General features: G+C 36.5%; 1 protein-coding gene across 3 annotated transcripts in view; it reads left to right on the forward strand.

The window, feature by feature from the left end:
- The window catches only part of ZBBX (zinc finger B-box domain containing), a 116,693-nt gene that overhangs the window by 30,726 nt on the left and 72,321 nt on the right, over nucleotides 1–13,646 (forward strand). The window lies entirely within an intron of this gene.

The raw sequence follows: 13,646 nt of genomic DNA on the forward strand, positions 1-13,646 counted from the left end.
TTGTCCTCATCCATTATCATTTAAGTAAGCTTATCTCTCAGGTTTCTACTTTTCTTTCTACATAGTAGAAGCTTTTATTTTTCCTCGTATAATCATTGTTCTTAAACTCAAACTCTGTCAGATGGTTTAAAAATTCTAAGATTTAAGTGATAAACATGGCTAAATATATATATGACATATTATGCCAGTTACATTTAACAATGGACTGGTATGTCATAGATTTCATTCATTGCACAGTAATTTACTCAACAAATATTTATCGAATGCCTTTTAGAAAGCAGGGGATGTGCTAGGCAGTACCTTAAACAGAAGAATAACCCTAGGATCCTACTCTTAAGGACCTGAGGATAAAAGTGGTAAACCAGGACCTAGTGTAATGGGTTAAAGATTTTAATATCTTGTAGGCAAAAGGAAGGACATGATCAGATCTGTATTTAGAAAGATCACTGGTAGATTTCAAGTTTTACATGTGACTTCAGTATAAATACTGTATTGGTAACTCTCAAGGATACTGACGACCCAAGTCGTAATAACCACAAAACATAAAATAGACCTTACTCATATCAGTATTTACCAAAATCAGTTACTTTTGAATGGCTGGCTACTCATTGGTAGCCTCCTGGTAGAGTGATGAAGGAAAACAAAACTAAAAAACGCCTACTGCTTCCTGCCTCAGGAAGTTTTGTACAACTGGACAGTTAAAGAAATGAAAATTAATGTCTATAAATGTGAATGTGATTATTAACATACAAATGATACAGATTTTAAAGGCACGCCACTTTACAGGTGAAGAGTATACCCCTTGTGAGCTCATATTAGGAATTGTCCATTCAGTGATTTTTTTCAGCATGTTTTCTGAGTTGTCACTCAGTGGATTAGGTACCGTGCCAGCTTGTATGGAAGAAACAAAACAAAACAAAACAAAACAAAACAAAACAAAACAAAACAAAAAAGAGAAATGGCTCCTTCCCTCAACTTCAGTATTTGACCTTCAAGATTTATCTACGTCTGATTCTCTTCTCTCTCTCCCTCCCTCTTCCCCTTCTCTTTTTTCCCTCTCCCTCTCTCTCTGTCGCATGTACATCACACAGACACACACATACTCAAAATCAATTTCAAAAGGCAGTCAAACTTTGCTGTGATATACCTTATTGTTATCCAGAGACAAATGGGATGATAAGTGTCAAGTCATGCTTACTAACACAACATAGTGTATGTTTTCTAAACATTTAGCATTTTTCTATTCCATATTAATGTCATTAAAATGGATGTCTTCTATATCTTAAAAAGAAGAACATCATCTTTGTAGATGAGATTCTTATATAATTCTAAATGCAGAATGGGTAAGGAAGAGAAAATTAATATTTACTGACTAAATACTTTGTATCCTATACTGTTATATACTACCAGCATCATATTTACAAATTTCGATTGCAGGGGAGGAAAGATTGGTAAGTCAGAAATAGTAAAAATGTTATTTAAGTTCCTAGTGAGTCTCAAGTTGTAGAAGACACGTTCATCTCTGAAAGTTAACATAGTGAATTTTATAATACGTATACGAATCAAACAGCATAGCAGGTGACAATGAATTCTTGAGAGGTTTCAAATACAGGGTTCCTTTATGCATATGTTTTAAAGTTAAACACCGATAGAGAATATTTTCCACATTCATATTACTTCTCTGTGTTGCTCTCCATTCTGTGAAGGCCAAAATTGCAACTTGATGCTATTTCAAGGATAGTCCTGGGAAGTTCATTGCCTACTGAGGAAATCAAATTAGGAGGCTAAACTTAGAAAAAAAGTCTAGAGAAACTCCACATGTTGGGAGCTAAACGTATATTGTTACTCTTTTTATATAACATGATTTCACTTACCCAGATTGCTAATTAATGAAATACTTTGCAGGAGATTTTCTCCAGGTAATCATGTAAATTTGACCATTTATTTATTCAGAAGAACTTAAATTAAAAAAGTTTTTTTTGTTTTTGAAAGGAAGCTTTAACAAAAAGTAAAACATAATCCCTCCCTTCTTAGTAAAGAGTACAGTGAACAACACATCCTTACTATATTTTGGTGACACCTTCTGGTTATTTTGACCACCAGCTGTTACGACAGTAAGAGGCCTCAACTAGCTGATGTAGTATGGGTAGCTACACCTTCCTCTAAGAGATTTGCTCCTCTGGTTAGTACTTCACTTTTCTTCTTTAACATGTCTTACCTATTCTCTGCTGTCACTCCTTGACTTTAACCAACTGTCCCATTAGCTGTCTGCCATTTTCTTCTTATTTCCGTTCTCTGTTTGGCCTTTAATTTTTTGCAGTCATCTTGTTTCTTTTTCTCCTTGTTTCTATCATTCTCTCTGGCCTTTCCCTAGGAGTTAAGATTCTTGATGCTGCTTTCTGCCCTGGCCTGATGACCATTGGTCAGCAGTGAATGGTGTCTCTCTCTTGTTTAGCCCTCAATAATAAGTCATACGGTATTTTTAGCTTCCCACTGTTTTGGCAACTGTCAAAGTCATGAGATTATTTTGTTGTTGACTGCTGAATTCATACCAAATTTGAGAAGTTAGAGCAGGCATTTGATATCTGACTATTAAGCATTGCTATATCAAAAGCAAGCATTCTGGGGCACCTGGGTGGCTCAGTCAGTTGGTATGTGACTCTTGATTTCAACTCAGGTCATGATCTCATGGTTCGTGAGTTGGAGCCCTTCACCGGACTCTGTTCTGACATCGTGGAGCTTGCTTGGTATTCTCTCTCTCCCTCTATCTCTCCCCATCCCCTGTTTTCTCTCTCTCTCTCTTTCTCTCTCTCTCTCTCTCAAAATAAATAAATATTTAAAAAAATAAAAAGCAAGCATTCTTGGCTACTGGCTGTTCTACTTTATATTCTTTATGCTGACATTTCTGGATATTTTAAAGCATCGCCAAATTTGATCGCTATGAACTGTTTCAGCCACCATCCTACAGCCCAGTGAATCTTTACGAAGTTCATGGTCAACAGAGACCATTTTGTACTGCATGCCTTCTTTTACTTAAGAGGTAAATCCTTGAAAAAAATTAAAGGCAAACTATTACCATTTCCATGTTGACTGACATTATAATTTCAAAGGGCTTATCTTTTGATTTATGATTGATTTATACTTGGCAGTGATTCCAACACAAGTTTGTTTGTTTGTTTGTTTTTGCTTTTTTTTTTTTTACCTCTCCAATCTCTGTTACATAGTTAATTATCTACAAAATAAAGTGTAAATGCAGGAGAGGAATTACTAGGATGAATCTCCTATTTCTATATTTAGAATGATTTGTAACACTTTAAGGGTTGAAACAATAGTGTTTTTCAGTGAGTAAGCCTCACATTGATGAAAAATAAGGTCTTAATCTATCAGGCATTTCTGTTTCCTTTTAACAACAATCAAACTGAAGAGACAAGGTTAATCAGAGATAATAGAAGATGGGGGAGAAGGCAAACAAAACATATTCCATTATGAAATATGACATGCGCAAAGGGAGATTGGATTAGGTAAATCATGAATAGATTCTGGTATGTATATTTTCTCAATTGAAATGGAGATTTTTCGGAACCATAAAGGAGAGACCTTGGGAAAGGAGGTGTTCTCATTAAGAGAGAAGCGATAACTGAGGTAGAATTTTCCATATTTTCTGGTATAAAGCCTTTATACATGGCCTCTTTACTTTTTTTCAAATCTCCAAAGAAAGATATGCCTATATAGATATAAATGGGGATACATGTTTGCTTGAAAATACTTATGGGAACATCTTCAGATTACTACTTATGCTTACTGACTTTACGGTAGTCTTTTTCTTTTAGTTGACAATGACTAATATCAGCTCTTAGGCTCACACTATCATTATTCTGTTAATGTTCAGAATAATACAGTATTTTTAGATCATAGCTCGTCACTTGGATAATATCATGGTTACCCACTTGGATGATCTCAGTGGACCCGTTACAGATGCTGTGTGTACACGTATTATAGATGCAATGGTGTGTCACTGATTTCTTCCTCTTGAGAACTGAGATACTCACTTTCCCAGCTGCCTGGAGTGCTGCCTGCAGATAGATGGCATTTGGATCTCTCCTCCTCCAAGCTTACACTCCCATTCTGGGGCAGGCCATTCCATGGTCCTGTATCTGGTTTGCGTGAGGGCACAAACTTCAGCAGACCCCTGCCTCGATTGAGAGCAGCTCTGACAGCGATCACAGCTCCTCCCGTGGAGCTGGCAACTACATCAAACCCACCTTTCCCTTTTGCCCACATCTGCCTCTGTTTTACATCACACTTGTTCTCCTCAGAGCACTTCCCACTGAAAGGCAGGCAGGCAGGCAAACCTCAGAATTTGTTTCCTGGGGAAACTGACCCATCAATAATGTCATTCAGAGTGGGGTTATAGATAATTTTTGGCCTGATTTCAGAGTGTGCTGCAATTTTGGAAGGTCCGTGTATAATATCTCTTCCTTCATTTTTCAGATTCTGAACCAAGGGAGAAATAGATATTAGCGTGAAAACGTAGAAATCAAAATATCAATTTTATTGCTGCAATCAGAACCGGTGGTTGTGGTGTGAATGTCCAGACAAATTCAGCTTCCTGATTCTTCCTGGAATTGAACATTTTTTCACCCCCACCCCTAAACTGCAGACATTTCCCTTTGGCGTGGCAGAGCCAACCCAGTAAAACCTCTTAATGGATATCTAGATTGGAATGTATCCTTCTCTGGACAGGCTGTGCTCAGAGGGAGAATGAAGGAGGGGCCGAGGTGAGCATGCTTACCTCCTTCTCCAGAGTCTCAGCAATAGGAGAGATGTGTAAGGACGGGGAGTAAATGTTCCCTTCACAAAGAATTATCATAAGTTCTCATGATTTTAGAGTCCAGGTAATATAAATATTTTGTATAAACTTGCTACTTATAAATATTAGTTAATATTACACTAAGAAAAAACAAAAAAAATGCATAAACAACTGATTCATGGCATGTTTTTCTCCTATTTCTTAAATATGAATCATGTTATTAACAAATATCTCTTGTGCCAACAGTCTGTGTTGTTTTTCGGTATGATTGTCACTTCATACTTCCTCTATCAAAGGGTTTTTTTTTTTAAAACTATGTTGTTATTGACTATTCATTCTTTTATATCTTCTGATAAGTTTCAAATCCTGTGAGGAAAGGGACTATTTCTGTTTTGTTCATCACTGTATTCTCAGTACTTAACATTGTACCTGACACACATATATCACATTTTTGAAACGTGAATGAATCCCTAATGATCTGATCAAGCTCCTGACATAATTTAAAACTATATTTTCACTAGCAAAGTATATTTTTCTCTGAATTTTGAAAACCAAAGACTGGGTAATTAAAGGAGTTTATGGTATGTTTTGTGTTCTGTTGGTGAAGGACCAGCAAAATCCTTTCCTCTTAAGTCTGAGAATTTGAACTTGAGTTCATTTTTTTAGCTCTTTTCCTGGGAAAAAGATGAAGGTAGTAATGTCAAGTATGTCCCTAGACAACATACTAATGGTAAACACGAGTCCTGATTGCCAACTTGCTTTCAAATGTGAGAACATAAATACTTGGAGTAAGCCATAGGTCTCTGAGTGTGGTGAGCTTTGTACTGTGGCTTCTGCTGTGGGACTCTGGATGCCGCGCAGATGAGGATTGACCTGGTGGAAGATAAGGCTTCTAAGACGACGTCATCCTCATGTTTTCGAGCTGTACTTGTGCATGAACTGTGGCAAGACTCCCACTCAAGAAGAACAACTGATGCTGTCCTGTCAGCAAACTGTTGTCCCTGTTCTTATCCTTCTCAGTAGACCGATGCCAGGACTGCTCCGATGATAGCCTTGTGAGACTGCAAATTCAGTTAACCCGGGCAGACTTCTTGGTAGGCACTGCCTACCAGGCAGTTTCTTTTTTTTTTTTTTTTTTAATTTTTTTTTTCAACGTTTATTTTTTTATTTTTGGGACAGAGAGAGACAGAGAATGAACGGGGGAGGGGCAGAGAGAGAGGGAGACACAGAATCGGAAACAGGCTCCAGGCTCTGAGCCATCAGCCCAGAGCCCGACGCGGGGCTCGAACTCACGGACCGCGAGATCGTGACCTGGCTGAAGTCGGACGCTTAACCGACTGCGCCACTCAGGCGCCCCTACCAGGCAGTTTCAAAACACAAAATGGTGGGATACCTGAAAGATAAATGAAGACACTTGTGTAAGCACCATTGACAAGAATATTTTTAGAACAGCTCACGTACTATCCATTTATCAATTCAGTTGAGTGGATTTTAGTATATTCACAGATAGTGTGTAAGTATCAACACGTTTGATTGTAGAACATACTCATCACTTCAAAAAGACACCCCATACCCTTTTGCTACTACCACATGTCCTGATACCCTTCTTTCCCCGATCCTCTGGCAACACGAATCCATTTTCTGTCTTTGTAGATTAGCCTGTATTTAATATAAATTGAATTGTATAATATGTGGTCTTTTATGACTGGCTTCTTTTACTCAGTAAAAGTAAATGGTTTCCAAGGTTCATCCTTGTACTTTTATGTTTATGGCTAAATAACATTTCATTGTATATATTGGTATGCCACATTTTGTTTATCCATTGTTGGACGGACATTTGGTTGTTTACCCCTTTTGGCTATTATGAACAGTACTGCTATGAACACATATGTACAGGCTTTTATATGGACGTATGTTTTTATTTCTCTTAGCTCTGTCTCTAATAGTGGAATTCCTGGTTCATATGATAACTCGGTCTTTAATTGTTTGAGGAGCTGCTGGAGTATTTTTGAAAGGGGCTGCTCCATTGGACACTCCAGTGAACAGAATTTGAAAGTTCTGATTTCTGTGTGTCCTAGCCAACACTTTTTTTGTCTCACTTTAAAAAAAAACATGCAGTGTTATATTACTTTCAGGTGTATAATCTAGTAATTCAGCACTCCCATACATCACCCTATGCTCATCAAGACAAGTGCACTCCTTAACCCCCATCACCTGTTTTACCCTTTCCCTCATTCCTCTCCCCTCTGGTAACCATCAGTTTGTTCTCTATAGTTAAAAGTCTGTTTCTTGATTTTCCTCCTTTCCCCCCCTTATGTTTGTTTGTTTTGTTTCTTAAATGCCACGTATGAGTAAAATCATATGGTATTTATCTTTCTCTGACCGACTTATTTCAAATCGCATAATACTCTCTGCAAGATTTCCTTCTTTTTTATGGCTAACATTCACATCTTCTTTATCCATTCATCAGTTGTTGGACACTTGGACTGCATCCATATCTTGGCTATTGTAAATAATGCTACAGTAAACATAGGGGTGCAGCTATCCCTTTTAATTGTTATTCTTGTATTCTTTGGGTAAATACCCAGTAATGTGATTGCTGGATCATAAAGTATTTGTGTTTTTAACTTTTTGAGGAACTTCCATTGTCTCACTTTTTTGATTCTAACATCATTTTTAAAATTTATTTTTAATTTATTTTTCAATGTTTGTTTATTTTTGAGAGAGAGAGAGACAGAGTGTGACCAGTGGAGGGACAGAGAGAGAGGGAGACACAGTTGATTCTAGCATCTTACTGGGCATGAAGTCATATCTCATTGTGGTTTTGATTTACATTTCCCCGATTACTATGCATATTGAACATCTTTTTATGTGCTTATTGGACATTTGTGTATCTTCTTCGGAGGAATATTGACAAGAAGTTTTGAGAAGCCCTAGATATGGGACAGTTAATAGCCAACACTTCAGTGAAACCACATCTGTGATGACTTTTTCAATGCTAGTACTAAGAGAAGCTAGAGAAAAGGAAAAGATGACATTTGAAAGAGGTATGGAAAGGAAGAGTAGGGCTTCTCTTATCATCAGTGAGGAGTTAGAAGAACATAAATGGTTTAGGGAGCGTATTACAAAACCAAGTGACGGATGGAGCAGCAGATATAGTGCAGAAGGTAAATACAGTGTGAGGGTGTAATGCAGAGGTGGTTCAAGTCAATCCCAATGGGAAATAAGGGCGTTTCTGTAATATTTATGCAAAGGGGATCTGTAAGATAAAACTCATATATGCAAGCTCAGAAACTTGCAGGGTGGTTGTGAGGACCCGATTAAGTGACAACAGATATAAAAATATTCAGCTTATAGCAGGTGCTCCAGACATTAGGTTTTATTAGTCAGGCTATCGTATTTGAAAAAATTCAACACCAATCTAAATGTAGAACCTAGAAAACAAAGTATATTAATGATCATGCATCTAAAGAATTAATGAAATTGTTACTTTTGGTTTTAGGGCTGTTTTCGAAATTATTGTAGTAATATATATTTTGGAAAGCTTATGTGAAAAAAAACAGTGAACTAAAGTTTTAGAAAAATACAGACCTCCTCATTATCCAAATAGAGAATAATAGAATCTCAATTTTGGAGGGGACCATAAAGATTATTAGTCTAACTACATGTCCGAAACTTTAATCAATCACATTGTTGTTGGATATTTGCAGGTGCTAGTAATACTATCTTAAAGTTTTTTTCATGGAATCTGACAAGGTTTACAGCAATTTATGTTCACTGGTCTTTATAAAATAAAAATGTTCAATTGTGATGTAACAGCATTACTATATATAAAAACCAAATATGACAAAGTATTGATTGTTATTTGTTAGGGAGTTTATTCTGCTATGTTTCAAAATCTGTTATTCAGAGCACTGCATAGAAAATCATTTCTTTCTCATGTAGCTCAAATGTAATTACTGAAAGCAGCTAACTCATCTGGATGTATACATGTAACATTAGTTGAAGACAATAGTAAGTACTTGCCAAGATAATTAATATAGTGCATAATTATATGGCATCAAAACTGCAAATGGAAAGATTGCAGGTGTGTATTTCCTATGTTATTTTTTTGTTCCTAATCTGACTCACTTTTAAGATTGCTCTCTAAATAGAATTTTTTACTGTTGTAATCAAACTTGAAAGGCACAGCTATTTAGACCAAGATCATCCCATTTTATTATTTTTCTGGATACTAAGTGACTTAAAAATTTTTGATGATATGTCAAATATATATATATATATATACACACGTACACACATGCTTTCTTGTGTGTGTGTGTGTATATATATATATATATATATGCTTTATTGTCTTATTTTGAAATATTTTTCCTGTGTTAAGTGTGTTTTATTTCATTATTTCATATTTATCAAGTCCAGATTAGTTTTATTTGACATTTACTATCAAATAGTAAACCACATTTATTTTTATTTTTTTTTAATTGAGATAAAATTGGCATGTGACATCATATTCATTTCAGGTGTAGAAAATAATTCCAGTTTTGTATACGCTACAAGTGATCACCACAATAACTTCTCATTTTCACCGTGAAATTAACCACCTTCATCCATTTTACCCAACCTTCTTCCTCCTGATAACCACCAATCTGTTCTCTGTATTTATGAGCTTTGTTTTATTTTGTTTGTCCATTTGATTGTTTTTTTTTTAGATTCTACATGTAAGTAAAATCATGCAGTGTTTGTCTGCCTGACTTATTCACTTAGCATCAAACCCTCAAAGTCCATCCATATCGTCACAAGTAGCAAGATTTCCTTCTTTATGGCTGAGTAGTGTTCTATTGTGTGTGTGTATATTACATATATGTATATATATGCATATATACATATACATTTATGTACATATATGTGTGTGTATATACCACATCTTCTTTATCCATTAATCGATCAGTAAACACTTAGGTTCCCATCTCTTGGCTATTATATGTAAAGCTGCAATGCATGTGAGGGTGCATATAGCTTTAGAAATTAGTGTTTTCATTTTCTTTGGATGAATACCAAGAAGTGGAATAAATAGCTGGATCCTATGATAGTTATCTTTGTAATTTTTTTAAAAAAATTGTTATTTATTTTGAGAGAGAGAGAGGGAGGGAGAATCCCAAGCAGGCTGAGCTGGCAGCATGGAGCCTGATGCAGGACTTGATCTCACAAACTGCGAGATCATGACGTGAGCAGAAATCAAGAGTTGGACCCTTAACCGACTGAGCCATGCTGGTCGGCAATGTGATTTTACAATTTTTAAAGAACGCTCTCTCTTTGTAATTTTTAAAGAACCTCCATACAACAATGTATGAGGATTCCCTTTCTTCTACACCCTCACCAACACTTATTTCTTGTCTTTTTGAGAAGAGCCATTATAACAGATATGAGGTGGTATCTCATTGTGGTTTTGATTTGCATTTCCCTGATGATGAGTGATGTTGAATATCTTTTCATGTGCCTGTTAGCCATCTATATGTTTTTTAAAAAGTATCTATTTAGATCTTCCGCCTACTTTTTACTCGATTCTTTTTTTTTTTGCTACTGAGTTTTCCATATATTTTAGATATTAATCTCTTACTGTATATGTGCTTTGCAAATATTTCCTCCCATTCAGAAGGTTGCATTTTCATTTTGCTGATAGTGCCCTTTGCTGTGCAAAAGTTTTTAGTTTGGTTTAGTTCCACTTATATACTTTTGCTTTAAAAAATTTTTTTTTAATATTTATTTTTGAGAGAGAGAGAATGGAGGGGAGAGGGCAAAGAGAGATGGAGACACAGAACCCGAAACAGGCTCCATGCTCTAAGCTGTCATCATGGAGCCCGATGCTGGGCTCAAACTCATGAGCCATGAGATCATGACCTGAGCCATAGTCAGATGCTTAACCAACTGAGCCACCCAGGTGCCCCTTTACTTTTGTTTTTGTTGCTTTTGCTTTTGGAGTCATATCCAAAAATTCAAAACCAAGACAGGTGTCAAAGAGTTTACTGCTTGTGTTTTCTCTTAGGACTTCTAGGAGTTTTGTGGCTTTGGGTCTTATTTTTAATCTACTTTGTGTTACTTTTTGTGTATATGGTAAGGTAATGGTATAGTTTCATTCTTTTGCATATGGCTGTACAGTTTTCCCAACATCATTTATTAAAAAGACTGTCCTTTCCCCATTGTATATTCTTGACTTCGTTTTATGAATTATTGACCATATATGTGTGACTTTATTTCTGGGCTCTCTCCTTTTTATTTGATCTACAAGTCTGTTTGTTTGTTTGTTTGTTTTAATTGTTAAATATTTATTTTTGAGAGAGAGAGAGAGAGAGAGAGGCAGACTGCAAGTGGATGAGGGGCAGAGAGAGAGAGGGAGACACAGAATTCAGAAGCAGGCTCCAGGCTCTGAGCTGTCAGCACAGAGCCTGACGTAGAGCTCAAATCACAAACTGTGAGATCATGACCTGAACTGAAGTCAGTCACTTAACTGACTGAGCCACCCAGGTGCCCCTACAAGTCTGTTTTATGCCAATACCATACTGTTCTGACTAGTGTGGCTTTGTAGTTTGTTTGAAGTCAGAGAGCATTATGTCTCCAACTTTGTTCTTTTTTTTAAGAATGCTTTGGTAAATCACGAATCTTTGATGTTCAGGGTCTTTTGTTGTTCCATGTGAACACTTTTTATGTATCATAGATCTTGGAATATCATTTCAGTTTTCATTTTTCTCAAGGTATTTCTGAGTTTCTCTTTGATTTTTATCATTGTCCCATTAGTTCAGTAACATGTTTTTAAATCTCTGTATATTTGTGACTTCTCCAGTTTTTTCTTGTAATTGATTTCGAGTTTTATACCATTTGGGTGGAAAAATGCTTGGTATGATTTCAGTCTTCTTGAGTTTGTGAGACTGGTTTTGTGGCCTAACATGTGATCTATCCTGGAGAATGTTCCATGTGCACTTGAGAAGAATGTTTATTCTGCTACTGTTGGATAGAATGTTCTGTGTATATCTGTTGTCTATCTTGTCTAATGTTTCATTTAAGGCTAAGGTTTCCTTATTGATTTTCTATCTGGATGACGTATCCACTGGTGTAAGTGGGGTATATTTCATCACTGTCAATTTCTTCCTTTAGGTTATTAATACCTGCTTTATATATTTAGGTACTTCTATGTTGGGTATATAAATACTTACAAATATTCTCTTGTTGGATTGTCCCCTTTATTTTGATGTAATGCCTTTATCTATTATTAGACTTTAAAAAAAATTTTTTTTTTCAATGTTTATTTTTGGGACAGAGAGAGACAGAGCATGAACGGGGAAGGGGCAGAGAGAGAGGGAGACACAGAATCGGAAACAGGCTCCAGGCTCTGAGCCATCAGCCCAGAGCCTGACGCGGGGCTCGAACTCCCGGACCGCGAGATCGTGACCTGGCTGAAGTCGGACGCTTAACCGACTGTGCCACCCAGGCGCCCCTAGACTTTTTAAAGTCTATTTTGTCTGATGTAACTATAGCTACACCAGCTTTTATTTTTCATTTCCATTTGCATGGAATGTCTTTTTCTATCCCTTCACTTTCAGTTTGTATATGTTGTTAGTTCTGAGGTAAGTGTCTTATAGGCACATATAGATGGGTCTTTTTTTTTAATCCATTCAATCATTCTATGTTTTTTGAATTCTCTGTGTTGGAGAATTTGGTCCATTTACATTAGAATGATTATTGATAAGTATGTGCTTATTGATATTTTGTTGTTCTTTGGCTGTTTTTCTAGTTTCTCTCTGTTCCTTTCTTCTTCTATTGCTTTCTTCTCTTGTGTTTTGATGACTTTCTTTAGTGTTATGTTTAGCTTCCTTGTTCATTATCTGTTTTATATCTACTACAGATTTTTGCTTTCTGCTTTTTGAACTGCTACTTTTGCATTGGGTCTTAGGGTGAGTCTGCATGCAAGCCCTTTAAGAGTGGACTTTCTGTTCCCATAAACTTTTGGGTCTCCTGGATGTAAGCCCCATTGATTTTCAGAGCCAGACATTTTAGGGGCTCATCTCTCTGGCTCTGAAAAACAATGGGGCTTACATCCAGAAGACCCAGGGTTTGAGATGCCTGATGTGGGATATGAACCCCGTTACTCCTCAGGGAAAAACTCCATAGTTGGGAGATGTCTCCCGATTGTGGGTCTGCATGTCAAGGATGAGGATGTTGGCAACACTGCATCTCTGTTCCGACTACTTGTGTCTTTGTGGCCCTGTTATCCTTTGTTTAGCTAGTTTTCAGGTCTTTTCGGCGGGAATTGATCTATACGTAGCTCTAGATTTGGTGTGTCCATGGGAGGAAGGGTGAGTTCAGGATCTTCCTAGACAGCCATCTTGAACTGCTGTCTCAGTAAACTGCATTTATAATTAGGAGCATGTGTCCCGGTCCTCATTTCTCTTTGTTCTCTCTTTATGAGTCAGGGAGGAATGATAATACGTGAATCTTTGATTAGCAAAATTTGTGGTTTTCATTAAACTTTGAGGAAAAGTAAATCTAGGGGTCCTTTAAGTTCTACTTAAAGTAGAATAAGCAAGAAGTTCCACTTAAATGATGCTGGAATAAGCAATACATTTCAGCCACATGAATTTCACACTTCCAGAATTTGATTTTTATCTCGCTTGCAATACGCAGATTTTTTATACCATTGATATTTTTGTCCCACTCATGCAAATACCATATCTGTTTTTAGAAATATGATGAGCAGAACTGTATTTAAAACATGATTCTGTTGTGAGTTTCCCCCTTGCAACATTCTTTCACCCTGTAAATATTTAGTTTTCTCCTGTAT

This window comes from Prionailurus bengalensis, chromosome C2, assembly GCF_016509475.1.
Source record: "Prionailurus bengalensis isolate Pbe53 chromosome C2, Fcat_Pben_1.1_paternal_pri, whole genome shotgun sequence".
Taxonomy (NCBI): domain Eukaryota; kingdom Metazoa; phylum Chordata; class Mammalia; order Carnivora; family Felidae; genus Prionailurus; species Prionailurus bengalensis.